Below are 15500 nucleotides of genomic sequence, written 5' to 3'. Positions count from 1 at the left end.
CGTACTTCGGCCCCACATAATGCCATCCCAAAACAGTAGCGAACCTCGACCTTCCTGCACTTGCTGGACAGTGTGTCTAAGGTACTCCGCCTAACGCGTTGCCTCCAAACACGTCTCTGCTGATTGGTTGAAGGCATATGCGACACTCATCCGTGAAGAGAACATGATGCAAATCCTGAGCAGTCCATTCGGCATGTTGTTGGGCCCATTTGTACCGCCCTGCATGGTGTCGTGGACTTCGCCATGGACGTCGGGAGTAAAGTTACGCATCACGCAGCCTATTGCGCACAGTTTGAGTCTTAACACTTCGTCCTGTGGCTGCGCGAAAAGCATTATTCAACATGGTGACGTTGCTGTCAGTGTTCCTCCGAGCCATAATCCGTAGGTAGCGGTCATCCAGTGAAGTAGTAGCCCTTGGGCGGCCTGAGCGAGGCATGTCATAGACAGTTCCTGTCTTTCTGTATCTCCTCCATGTCCGAACAACATCACTTTGGTTCACTCCGAGACGCCTGGACATTTCTCTCGTTTAGAGTCCTTCCTGGCACAAAGTATCAATGCGCACGCGACCGTCTAGGCATGGTTGAATTACAGACAACAGCCGTGTACCTCCTTCCTGGTGCAATGACAGGATGACAGGAACTGATCGGCTGTCGGACCTCCTTCGTCTAATGGGCCCTGCACATGCATGGTTGTTTACATCTTTGGGCGGGTTTACTAACATCAATGAACAGTCAAAGGGACTGTGTCCGTGATACAATATCCACAGTCAACGTCCAACGTCTATCTTCAGGAATTCTGGGAGCCGGGGTGATGCAAAACTTTTTTTTATGTGTGTGCTAGAAAGAAGAATTATATGCACAATATTAGGGCCTGAGAAGGCGCAGCATTTCGGAAATCAAGGAGCAACGATGAAATTTTTCAAAAGATAGAAAACATATCAGAAGCAGTAAGGAAGAGGAGATAAATATTATTTTACATATTTACATAACCGATGACAGTAGACTTACCAAGCGGATTTTCAAATATCTTGAGGAAAATAAATGAACAACCACCTGGACTCAAGAGGACAGGAATGATTTCAAAAGAAATAACAGAAGAGGAAGTATATGAGATAGAGATCTTATCGGAAAAGTTTCAAAACTGGAAGAAATCCAAGGCGGGAGGGAAACGAAAACTGCCACAAATACGTTTGAAGACAGGAAAGAAAGTGCAACAATGAAAGAATGCAGCAAGATAAGGAAAGAGCAACAATGAATCAAGGACTGAAACTGAAAGATGGTCCCTAGAAAGTCTTAAAGCAAGAAGTAGAAGAATATGTATTGTTATGGAACGTCAGTTCTATTTGTTTGATTAACGTAATAATTATTTAGCTTGTTTGTTACCCCAACTGCTAAGGTTTGTGTGAAAATAGGTCCATAACAGTGAAAAAGCCTGTAATATGCACTCACCAAAACGCACAACTCAAAACACAGAGCAATCAAACAATACTCAGGTGCAAAAGGACCGCGATGTGGTTGCCGTCACTGCGCGAATAGTGCTGCATAGTGTCTTGATGCCGCTCTTCCACCACATTCAGTAAACCCACACACGCGAGTTGCCAGTAAAACTGCCGGTAAAGTGGCGTATTACTGTTAACGTACAACTAAAACTTCAGGGAGAACAAACCAGAGACGAAAGTGAGCAGTACTGATTGCGAACTAGATAGCTACGAATAAACTGGCCATTACTATCGCAGTACGTACAGCAAGTACCATCAGTCAGTGGAACAGGAGACATACCGTCGACGTTCGCAATGTCCCTAGAAAGGACATCCAAGGACACTAAATGAGAGGAACTGTGGTTAATCATAACATAGCTGAAGTGTAATCCGTGATTAAGTGCAACCTTCTCTGCAATCCATGTGTTGCAAGAACGTGATAAGGATATGTCGTACGGGCTATCAGAGGAGATAGGTACAATGACAGAGTGGGAAAGAACAGCCGTACGTGAAGAAAGTGGACCGAAGTGAACGGCTCTAGTTTACAAGGGAACATCTTAGCGAGGGATGAGGGTGATGGAATGATGTTACACTGGATGACGACAGAAAATTAGACCTGTTTCAAAAAGGCGGAAGAGCAATGGTGTAGCGAAAGCCAAATAACGAACAGCAGGCTAAATATTTCCAACTGTCGCGTTGGGTCTGGGTGGAGTTTGGCCGAGGGTTATGCAAACATGGACTTATAATTAATATTTATTCTGTTAAACTATATATGACAACACCAGAGCCCATATCAGTATAAAGCCTTTGCACTCAATTTCAATGGAAAAATTATGATTTCAGGAATCTAATAATATATGTGATTAAAACAGTGTGGCGCCCCAGCATAAATACAGTAAGCTTATCTCTCAACGAACAACAGTACTCTACAACATACGTTACTCTACAATACATCTATGTTGTATTGTCGCTATAGTCTTCAGTACAAAGACTGGTTTGGTGCAGCTCTCCATGCCACTCTATCCTGTGCAAGTCTCTTCATCTCCGAATAACTACTGCAACCTACATCCTTCTGAATCTGCTTCCTATACTCAACTCTTGGTCTCTCTCCCGATTTTCACCCTCCCCCTCCCCACCCCCACCTACTTCCCTCCAATACTAAATTGCTGATCCCTTAATGTCTCCAAATTTGTCTAATCAACCGATCCCTTCTTTTGGTCAAATCGTGCCACAGATTTCTTGTCTCTCCAATTCTGTTCAGAACCTCCTCATTAGTTACGTTATCTACCCATCTAATTTTCAACGTTCTTCTGCAGCACCACATTTCGAAAGCTTCTTTTCTCTTTTTGTCTAAATTGTTTATCGTCCATGTTTCACTTCCATACACGGCTACACTTTAGACAAATACTTTCGGAAAAACTTCCTAACACTTAAATCTATATTCGATGCTAACAGATTTCTCTTCTTCAGAAATGATTTTCTCGTCATTGGCAGTCTACATGTTATATTCTCTCTACTTCAGCCATCATCTGTTATTTTGCTACAACTTTAAGTGACTCGTTTCGTAATGTAATTCCCTAAGCATCACCTGATTTAGTTTTACTACGTTCCATTATCCTTCTTTTGCTTTTGTTGTTCTTCATCTTATATGCTCCTTTCAAGACAATGCCCATTACATCCAACTGCTCTTCCAAGTCCTTTGCTGTCTCTGACAGAATTACATACCTCAGAATATGTATTTCTTTTCGCTGAACTTTAATTCCTACTCCAAATTTTCCATTGGCTTCCTTTACTGCTTGTTCAATGTACGGATTGAATAATCCCTACAACCTTGTCTCACTCACTTCTCAAACACTGCGTTCCTTTCATACCCCTCAGAAATCAGACACCTCAGGCTGTGTCCTACCAAGCTGTAGATTGGATTCCACTCTCTGTATTTTATCACTAATACTTTCAGAATTTCAAAGAGTGTATTCAACTCAACACTTTCGAAAGTTTTCTTTAAATTTACACATGCTGTAGATGTAGGTTTGCTTTCTTCAGTCTATTCTCTCAGACATTGTGCAGGTTCAATATGACTTTGTGTGTTCTTGCATTTCTCTGGAACTCGAACAATCTTCCCCGATGTCATCTTCTATATGTTTTTCCATACTTCTATAAAATATAACTATATATGTGAAAATAAAAAACACACTACTAGAAAAATGACCATATGTTTATGACAACATCTGTAGATATCTTCTGTCCAGATGACCCTGTTAACTACAGTGTACAACAAATGCACGTGGCAGTCCCAGGCCACAAGTAGGTGCTCTCTTATTTCGTCACCCAGAGTGAGAGGCACTCACCATGGCTATTCAACTACTGTGCCTTTGCTATTAATGGAGGGCATGCAGTCTAAAAGCCCCACAGTTTGAATTACCAGCCGGCCTTGGGAGATTACCCCAACAGAAAGCCCCACACCTACTTAGTCTCTGGTGCCATATGGTGATACGATATTGCAAGCTCAATGCTCGTCCGCCACCAGTCCATCTTGTAGGACAGCCTTAACAAGTAGTCTTTGAGCTACTGTGTCTCTGCCATCACAATGTGCCACGGTGTCTGCAGGCCTCTCAGTCGTCAAATATTTGTCTGCTTTGGGAGAAAGCCCCAATGGGACGCCATACAGCTACTGTGCCTCTGACATCACAATATAGCATGGCGCTATCCAGGTTCTTGGTCGACCACTTCCAGTATGCTTCTGGAGACAGCCTAAACTGGTAGCGGCCCAGCTACTGTTTCTCTGCCATTACAGTGTAGCTTGAAGCCTGCAGGCCCCACTGTTGTCCACTACCAATCCACTCTAAGAGACAGCTCAACATGTAGCTACCCAGATAAGTTTTCTCTGCCATAACATTGTGGCATGGTGTCTGCAAACTTCGTGGTCCCCACCATTTGCCCATATTTCAAGATAGCTCCAACTGGAGCTGTCCACATACTGTGCCTCTGATATCACAATGTGGCAGGGATCTTGAAGCCTCATGGTCATCCAATACCAGTTCACCTCAGAAGACTGCTGCAACAGGTAACTCTCCTCCTGCTGTGCTCCTGGCACCACAATGTGACATGACATCTGCAAGCCCCACTGTCATACACCAACAGCCCACCTCTGTGCAAACCCAACAGGTATCCATCTTTCCTCTGCTGTCGCAAGGTAGCATGGTGTCTGCAAGCCCCATGATCATCGACTACTAGTTTGCCCAGGAGACAGCCTCAAGAGCTAACCATCCAGCTACTGTGCTCTGTGGCACAAGCCCCATTGCTGTTCACTATGTCCATATTGGGAGACAGCCTTAACAGGTAGCCATTCAGTTACTGTGTGTCTGCCTTCACAATGTAGCATGGCCTCTACAAGTTGTCTACTCCCAGACTGCATCAGGAGACACTTTCAACAGGAAGCTGCCTAGCTACCTTTGCTCTTTCATCAAACAGTGGCACAGTATCTGCAAACGACTTGGTCATCGATTACCTGACTTTATCGGTAGATATCTCCAACTGGAGAGAATTCAGTAACTGTGCCTCTACCAGCACAATCAGATAGGGAATCTGCAAGCCCCATCATGTAGCTTGCTACCTTGACTCTGACATCCCAATGTTACATGGCATCTGTAAGCCCGATAATAGTTCACTACCAGTTTGCCTCAGGAGACAGGCCTAGCAGGTAACTTGACATTGTGAACCGAGGTGAATAGCTTGTTACAACCACGCAGCAAGATGAATGGTCCGTACAAGCTTATTGTTGCATTTGACCTCGAATGTCCAGAGCTGTAGCAGCAGCATTCGCCACTGCAAGCCGAAATTTCATTAATAATACCAATACCCAGAGAAGGAATATTATACCCCTTGATGTCAACAAGATTTTTGCACTTCTGCTTTGTGCCACGGGTCTTGACGATGCTGGTAGTGGAGAGCATACAGGTAGGTACAGAATGGTTCTTACCAGTAATAGGTTTGCTTCGACTAGTGTAGTAATGTGGTATTATGGGAGATTGTTTATCACTTCGAATATGAAATCTGTTATTAATAGTACATGAGAGTTTGGTATGTTTTGCTCCATTATTGCATGTCTTTAAATCAGTTCAGTCACATAATTTAATGTCAATAGAAGTGGGGTCGTGTGGGGGTACAAGGAAACCCTGTATTGCTGCCAGATTTCTTATGACGTCATCGATGACGTCACCATGCAAATTTGACAGATTTCTCCTCCACTCCTATGATGTCACAAGCCAATTTCCCTATGTCAAATACGGCAATAAACTCAAAAAAGGCAGGAAATTCAGAGTAGTTCAATTGTGCCAAGTGTAATTGGGTGGGAAATTAAAAATCCAAGTATAAAATCCAAGATGGTAGACCTGAAGATAGCCTCTATGATGTCAGAATACAAGATGATAGATCTGGGCGTATGATGACAGCCTGTGTGGTTGCCAGACCTCTTTGATAAGATGGAGGACCTGGCGACATTGGCATGGCCTGCGTGTTGTCACATATCCTAGCTCATTGGTTCAGCCTGCCTGGCTACTAGGGCGCTTGTGCTAAGATTGGACTCCTATACTAAATTTAAAATGGTACAAAATTTAAAAGACATTCTGAATGTCGCCAACCCATGTTGTTCTATGTTTAAAACTATGTAGCACAGTTGAGCTGTGTTTGTGTGTAGAAGGAACAGGGTGAGAACAATTGCATCTTTATTGAAACAAATGCCATCTCATGCAATCCCCACTACCAGAGCCACCCCTACCGCCCTTGTGCCCATCTGGGTAGCCGTCTCTCATGCCAAGAGATTGCTACGCCAGGTGTAAGTCCCATCCCCACAGACCAGGAAGGTTAAACGCGCATACGTGTGTGTAATAGGAAAGCATAGGAATGTTTACTTATTTACTCGTTTCAACATATGGAGGACATGTTAGCCAGCAGTCCACAAAGCACAGACAGATCAGTCATCTGTAACCCCCTGAGTGTTGACTCCACTGCACTGAGTGCAACACTATGAGTCCGGTCCTGGCATCCAGCTACAATAGAGCACCGTATGCCCCACTATTTGGGATGCCATGTCATACTGCTTGGAATCAGACAAATGCTTATCCTCCGCTACGGATGGCGTACACACCACAGCCAACGTGCCTTCAAAAGCATTCTAAGACCTTAATGTACCCAAATTTCAGGAGCATACAACAACTACATCATACAATTTACGCCCACCGACACGAGAGCATTCACTAATGTCACCAATGAATCCCTTACAATCTTACTAACATGAAGCTATTTTCTGGCATCAGGAATGCAGCAACATAAAAATGCATTGACCACTGACTATTGGAAAAGTATGCTGTTTCTAGCAATACATAGCCGCAAGAAACCCTAGGATGCACCAACATTCAACTTTCTAGTGAGACACTCTGACAAGAATTATCAAGTTGTTTCAACAACTTTGTGACGATACACAGCGCAGCTATTTATAGCAATACACAGGACCATGTTGACGCCAGGACACCATTAACTAACTAATAGTCATTCTGCCAGGAATGTGAGAAAGCAGTGATATTTCTACTAAGGCAGAAGGTTTCTGCAGACAGTTGACGATGCACTCGAATGTGAAATACTCCATATACGTTTTTTAACGAGTCCAGACTCCCACACAATCCAACAGACCATGCAATCACTTTTGCAAATAAACGAAACGAATCTGATATGGCAACTCTCACCCATACACCCACATTCTAGGGCAATTTGCGATCTTTGCTGGAGTCTAATCAACAGTTTTTGCATGTAAATCCACAGTGAGATTCCAGTTCGACATTCGCGATTGTTCATGAACCCATGTGTCCTAGAAGAGTTGGGTTTGGTTGCCAGTGCAATGTCTTTCTTGGAGAGCAATACAAATTACAGAACTGGAGAAACCTTTAAGGGGGTGAAACTTCTGTACAGTAATCGCATAGTCACTGCAACAACCATTCACTTTTTTGATGGATAACAGTATTATTCTTTAACACGCTTATTCTTTAACTAACACTGATTTATGCTGTAGGTAGGCTTTGGCGTGATAGGAATACGCCAGCAGTTGAGTGAGTGATGTAGCATTTGTTGACAATGTCCACTCTCATGGTGAATAACGGGCATTTAAAGTCTGTCCGGCAACTATGAAAGGTTTTTCTTGACTGTAATCGATCGACAGGGCGTGGGACTTCTGTTTTAAGGAAAGGTGTAATATGATGAAATTACTAGCACAAACGTATGTAAAATTTTCAGCACCATATGATGGTCGTGACGATATGAGATCTTTGCATGATGAGGACGTTGCTACATCTCAAATTTTGCAGGAAACGTAGATTCCATCCTATAATGCGAAGTATTTTCCAATAATATCTCTACTTCATGAGGTCAAAATTCGATTCCTTGGTGCTTACAATGAGCACTCGATGATATACATCCAAAATCTCTGAAAATCTGGAGAACGGTACTGTCTTCTGAGACTGAACATCAGGAGGACCTGTGAGCCATGAAACTCAGTGTCACTATAAGGAAGATTAATATAGGTAATTTTAGAACTCGCGGGAGTAGATCTGTGTCTTTGTTAGGACAGTGAAAACATTGAGATTGAGATGTGCTGTTCGTGATTTTCGACACCCGATTTTGGACAAAGCCTTTCCAATAGTTTGGATCATTTTGTATTCAACCTAAAGAAATTGCTTAATTGCTCCACATAACCGCATTTCTATATCGCAGTTTGTACCTGTGTAGAAGTAGCGCGAAAGTCTTGCACCTAAATTTACTGCAAAAACTGCTACATGTGGTAGATTTGATTGCTGAGAGTCCTGCCCTGCTACATACTAGATGAATGGTGCCAACTCTCATAGGTTGCGATCTAAGCTAAATAGCAGCACAGTACAGCTATTTGGAAGCACCATAAAAGACATGCACATCGGTGGCACATATTCATGAGAGGCTTGTATTTTATGCGACCAGTGACACACGAAGTCGAAAGGCAAAGTCTCCCTCCATTTACGTAAAAACGGTTGATGGAAATGTCTTCCGTCTCTGAAATAATGTTGTCGAACAGCGGGAGAGATCCCATTCGTTAGTACCGAAATGTCGTCATATGCTATCATCACACACGTGGTAGCAGTTGTCGCTCATGTCAGTATGGAATCTTGGATGGGTAACGCTGAAAAAATCTTATGGTGTGATGGAGAGCACCTAAAATGTGTTTGAATGTAGTTACACTTTGAAATATTCCTGACAATTAAGGAATTACTCTGAAATATTTCATATGAAGTTCAGACTTTGAATATGTTATGTAAAGTGGGAATATCACATGAAATAGAGCAAATCACGCTTTGTTCAGTAGCCATTTAAACTAATTGCGACTCACTTTCAGTGTGTTTGTTAAGGAACTAATAAATGCAGTGGACAGATAATGGATAACACAAACTTACGTTATTGCACCGTGGAAACGAAATGATACTTCACCCCATAAACCTACATGTTACTGCAAAATTGTATCACAGTGCACCATGTTGCAGTACAATAGTAGTAAACTGTCTCATGTTACAGCAAAACGGTAACAAATTCCCCCTGTTATAATGCGATTGCAAATTTCTCCGTATTACAGCAAAACTGTAACAAATTACGCCATATATCATCATGTTATAGCAAAAATTTTTACTTGAGGATGTGTCTTTGGCAATATGACAGGTTATGTGGTTTCCACATGGTGAAGCACCACCACAAGTCCACATTACTATTCGCCGACACCTCAACATCATCGTCCCTGGACGTGGACAGGACACAGAGGCCCTGCAGCGTGCCTGCAAGATAACTGGACATAAACGTCCTGGATTTTTAACTCTGGAGTAATCTGAAAAGAGTTGTGTATGTGGAACCAGTCCCTGATGTGCAGACCCTTCAACAGCGTGTTCACAATGCCTGTGATGCTATTCGGAGAGAATCCGGAATGTGCAAAAAAGTGCAGCATTGCTTCCCATGTAGGCCACTTTGAACATCTGTTGTGACGTGATGCGATGCAGCACTGTACTGTGCGTTTTGAGACAGTTTGTTGTCGTTGGGCATGCGCTGTCTATTTCCAGACACATGTTCATAGGACTTTTTTTCCACCATTTCCAGCGAGGAATCAGCCGCTGCAATTTGTCCGTTTTATTAATGTTAACGCTACATACCGAGAACAAATGAGCTGGAAACCATGCTGGCTGCCCTCAAAAGTCCAGGTCTGCCCTCTTGGATTTTGACGATAGAGGCTATCTTAAGATCTACCATATTGGATTTTCGAATTTCTCGCCGGTTTACATTTAGCACAATTGAACTGTTTTGAATTCCCATCATTTTTCGAATTTCCCACAATATACATAGGACAGTTAGCCTGCGAGATCATAGAAGTGGAAGAGGGAGACATTTCGTATTGTTGCATGGTGACATTATCGATGTGGCACTGATGTCCTGATATCTCCATAGTACCCCTACGAATAAAGACTGTAAGTCAGGTCCGTGGCGATAGTTTACAAATTAGATTTTCACGACAGATTTTGTGTAGTGGACTGACCCGACAGCCAATCCACTATGACTTGTAGCCGAATAGCACGCGTTAAGCTCACGCAGACTGGCGTGAGGTCTGGAACAGTTAAGGGACTTGATAGTAGCAAATAAATTACGTAGTTGATGCAATACTTAACTTTAATCCATAATTGGTGTACATCGCTCTTGTTGATACATGATTTATAATCTCAATATAAACTGGTAATGGCGCCTTGCTAGGTCGTAGCAAATGACGTAGCTGAAGGCTATGCTAACTATCGTCTCGGCAAATGAGAGCGTATTTGTCAGTGTAGCATCGCTAGCAAAGTCGGCTCTACAACTGGGGCGAGTGCTAGGAAGTCTCTCTAGACCTGCCGTGTGGCGGCGCTCGGTCTGCAATCACTGACAGTGGCGACACGCGGGTCCGACGTATACTAGCGGACCGCGGCCGATTTAAAGGCTACCACCTAGCAAGTGTGGTGTCTGGCGGTGACACCACATTTTGTATGAGGGTTATTCGTTGATTTTAACCAGTACAATTTCCAATATTACGAAAGACTAAGTGGAGCACTTCTACATTCTTCGACTTTCGGCTGATAAAGTATAAATGACAACGACTGCGTGATGCAAGCGTTTCCAGCAAGAACAAACGGAAGCAGTGGACAATGATTACCAGGGAAATGGAGATTGTAAAGCCGCTATGTGAAAACCTTCAGATTATTCTTTTTTATTTGAAGCAAATTTTTTGTACAGTGATTTCCAATTAATAATACTTCGTTCTGTCTGTTGTTCGAGATGTTTTAAGGTGCAGTGTGCAAGTTTTATTTAGCTAACAGAAGAACAAAAAATTTCATATTTTTATTGCCAGACATTCGTCATACCGTAATTGTACTATAGACAGACCATTAAAATCGTTTCTTATTTACTGCTTAGTAAATTGCAGTCCAAGGGTAACTACGGCTTGATACAAAATAATGTCTCATCAAACAAAACAATGACATTTATTAGTTCGCATGCTGACAAAATTTGTTAGATTTGTGACTTTTATATATTTCCCTTGGTTACTTTTACTAATTTCAACTATTTAGACTACATAAAGAAGATGTTCTAGTGATTCCTAAGTACTGAATATCGTTTTCTGTAGTCCCCGTGAGCACGATTCATCAGAAACATTTAATTCAGAGACGAGAGCAAGTTTGCAAAACTTCGTGGCTTCCATCTTCAACGATGAAAATCCTAACAGCATAAACTAAATTCAATTCAGTCTACTTCCAATAAAACAAACGAAGCTATTTTCGTTTCTTCTTTGTTTTCCTTATTTTCGGAACATATAATTATGTAACTACTCGCTCATTAATTCTGCCGATTGTATCACATACAAACTGCATACCACAGACTGTTTCACTTACTCCCTTTCTTAAATACTAGGGGATATCAAGAAGTAACTACATATGCCAACCTATGCAACCTTGCAACAAGAGCGGCAGTACGTGTTCTGGGTTCCCACAGAGACAGTTCTGCTGCGGTACGGTTAACAGCTGCACCACAGGTGCGAATGAAATGGTGCGGCAGCTGAAAGGCACTTCATTATTGAAGTACGCGGAACAGTACGATTCTTGTGGACAAAAGTCTCCAAACAACCACCAAGGGGAGATTCATTCGAGCCATGTCTTCTGAGTACCGCATCTTTCACTAACGTTTGTTACTGAATTTCTTTTGTCAATAACGATAAAAGAAATTTAGTAACAAACGTTAATGAAAGGTGCGGTACTCTTCATTTCAAACTTCATTTCTTCGTGCCATAGATATAAGATTTATTACTGTAGCTACCTCCCGAGTATTTTACTTCTTAGTTTATCGTTTTGTAGACTGTCAAAACACTTATGGAATCAGACGGAATCTCTAACTTTATCTAAAGATTAATTTCAGTTCACTCCAATATCACACAGCGGAGTCCATATCTTGAGATAGCGCATAATACACTTTAAGATACCGCTGCAACTGCCTGGTACATGCTGCACGTATTACTCAAGACACGGGGGAAAACATTCGCTTCTGCGGAGCAGTCAAGAAACAGGGGAAGCAATCACAGTCACAGATCTCCGTGGCCTCCGTCCGTGGCTTATAGGGCTTCATGTCTTTGAGCCATGGACTTGGAGAAATCACTTAACAGGTTCTGCGGGGACTTTTCCAAGTCATCAGCAAGAGCAATCTCCAGCGTGGAATAATCGTGGGAGGTGTTAGCTGCGCCGTAGTTGCGTCTTATAATTGTAAGACATTTTCACGAAACACTGGCGCGCGGCACAACTGAAGGTCGCAGCAACTCGTTCATAATAGACTTGAGCTGTTAAAGGATACAAGGAAGAAGGAAAGAGGGTAAGAAGGAAATAAAGAAGATAAGCGTTTAACGTTGACGACGAGGTCATTCGGGATGAGCCAAAAGGTCAGCTAGTTGAAATATGGATAAGAAAATTGGCTGAACACTTGGTTGTTGCCTCGTAGTAGATTCACAGACCTAAGACTATACACTACCAGATCAAAAATGTCCAGACACCCCCGTGTAATGCGTAACTGACCACTGGGTGTCACGAGTGGCCGACCCGCCGGTAGGAAAGGAGGCGGGGAATACTGTGTTGTCAGCAGAGAGCTCAGTGACTTCGAACGTGGACTGGTCACTGGATGTCTTCTGACAAGGGAACCTGCCCATCGCGCCCCCCCCCCCCCCCCCTCAGATTTAGTTATAAGTTGGCACAGTGGATAGGCCTTGAAAAACAGAACACAGATCAAGGAAGAAGTTGTGTGGAACTATGAAAAAATAAGCAAAATATACAAACTGAGTAGTCCATGCGCAAGATAGGCAATATTAGGGACAGTATGAGCTCAGGAGCGCCGTGGTCCCGTGGTTAGCGTTAGCAGCTGCAGAACTAGAGGTCCTTGGTTCAAGTCTTCCCTCCAGTGAAAAGTTTACTTTCTTCATTTTCGCGAAGTTATGATCTGTCCGTTCGTTCATTGACGGCTCTGTTTACTGTAATAAGTTTAGTGTCTGTGTTTTGCGACCGCACTGCAAAACCGTGCGATTAGTAGACGAGAGGACGTGCCTCTCCAATGGGAACCGAAAACATTTGAACGCAAGGTCATAGGTCAACCGATTCCTCCACAGGAAAACACGTCTGATATATTCTATACTACACTGGTGACGGCATGTGCGTCACATGACAGGAATATGTTGTCGACCCACCTAACTTGTACACTAGGAGAATGGGTGAAAAGATTCTTCTACCTTGCCCGTAAAAATATAGCAACCAGCCACTTTTTAATGCGTTTTATTTTTGCCAATATGCATTTCGGGTTTGCACCCATCTTCAGCTGGCAAATTACATGGATCTTCAGTTACTACAGTAGTACAATCTCGACAGCAGTTTGGATGCTGCAGCAGGCCTGTGCAAATGCAACGATTCCAATCATTTATTTCAATTTCGCGAATTTAAAGTTACGCACTATCAGTTGTTCATTTTACTTACATTCTCCTCTCCTTGTTTTTTCTTGGCTTTTCTTCTTTTTTGCAACAACACAAACACTTTTTATCACGTATTTTACACAGGCGCACTGCGTTATCCGCCATGTTGTCGACTGACAGTTTTTGTTCACATACAAACGGTTTCGTAAAATATAACTCTGTCCATAGATAAACCGTTTGTATGTGAACAAAAACTGTCAGTCGACAACATGGCGGATAACGCAGTGCGCCTGTGTAAAATACGTGATAAAAAGTGTTTGTGTTGTTGCAAAAAAGAAGAAAAGCCAAGAAAAAACAAGGAGAGGAGAATGTAAGTAAAATGAACAACTGATAGTGCGTAACTTTAAATTCGCGAAATTGAAGTAAATGATTGGAATCGTTGCTTTTGCACAGGCCTGCTGCAGCATCCAAACTGCTGTCGAGATTGTACTACTGTAGTAACTGAAGATCCATGTAATTTGCCAGCTGAAGATGGGTGCAAACCCGAAATGCATATTGGCATAAATAAAACGCATTAAAAAGTGGCTGGTTGCTGTATTGTTACAGTGAAATAGTCACAGGTGAACCAAGACCAGACAGACATCATGTCCTGACGGACAGGGACCGCGTGAAATCAGCGTAAAGAATGATTCATGGGTTCCAAGGAGCTACCAGCAGTTTAGCTAGCGTAGTGACTGCGCAAGGAGTCAATAACAATGATGTACAATCTTCTGGTAAACCTTCCGGGATGTAAAGTCGTGGTCCATGAAACTCTTACATCCCGGAAGGTTTACCAGAAGATATGTCATCTGGTCGTGAAAGCCTTCATACAATGATGCACAATGTTCGGGCAGGCCTTCGAAAGCCACCTTTTTTCTGTACATTAAATATGTTAAATGTAATCGCAGTTGCGAATATTAATAACCGTCAGCTGTAGAATGGAATGACAACAGTGCAAATTTGTGCTGGACCGAGACTCGAAACGGAATTTCACGCTTCTCTCGACCGTTCGCCTTACCATTTCGATACTGGATCACGATGCTCGGCCGGGTCCAAACTTAGGCATCTCGTCAACCATGTGTCTACAACCTGTACATGTACATCCATTGCGTATTTTCCCGTACAGACGAGACATTTTGCTTGAAGAGGCTTGCCGGGTGTCAGCCGATAAATACGATATTGCAGTGCCTGTGTTATTCCAGATTACAATGCAAAGTTCCTTTGGACATTCAAATGTGTTCGAAGGAACTTTGTGCCGGCCGTGGTGGCCGATCGGTTATAGGCGCTTCAGTCTGAACCCGCGCGACTGCTAGGTCGCAGGTTCGAATCCTGCCTCGGGCATGGATGTGTGCGATGTCCTTAGGTTTAAGTAGTTCTAAGTTCCAGGGGCTTGATGACCTCAGATGTTGTTCCATTGTGCTCAGAGTCATTTGAACCATCTGAAGGAACTCTGCATCGTAGCTCAGAATAACATAGGCACTGCAATACGTACACATTTCCGTAGTAAATGCTAAGCAACGTTTTCGGTGGTGTAGATTACGTGCCATTATGCGTAGTGCCAACAGTGAAGTGCGGAGGAGGTATTGTTATGGTGTACGGATGCTTTTCGTGGTTAGAGCGTTTAAGGAAAAGCTAAATACGGAAGAATATGAACACATTTGTAGCACTGTGTACTATATACTCTAGAGGAACAGACAGGAGACAATGATTGTATCAGCATGACAACGAGCCCTCTATAAACCAGCGTCTGTGAACCAATGGTTTACGTACAATACTATTCATGAAATGGGCTGATCTGCCCAGACTCCAACCTGAAACGGATGGAACACCTTATGGGCTTAGAATTCGCGCCAGATCACACCGTCCACTAGGTATGGTCCACCAGACGTTCAGACGCCTCATTGAAAGTGTCTTCATCAGAGTTCAAGTCGTCATAAAGGCGAAGAGAAATCACACTAACAC

The sequence above is a fragment of the Schistocerca cancellata genome, chromosome 3 (genome assembly GCF_023864275.1).
Source record: "Schistocerca cancellata isolate TAMUIC-IGC-003103 chromosome 3, iqSchCanc2.1, whole genome shotgun sequence".
Taxonomy (NCBI): Eukaryota; Metazoa; Arthropoda; class Insecta; order Orthoptera; family Acrididae; genus Schistocerca; species Schistocerca cancellata.
Note: the sequence above shows the minus strand (reverse complement) of the source record.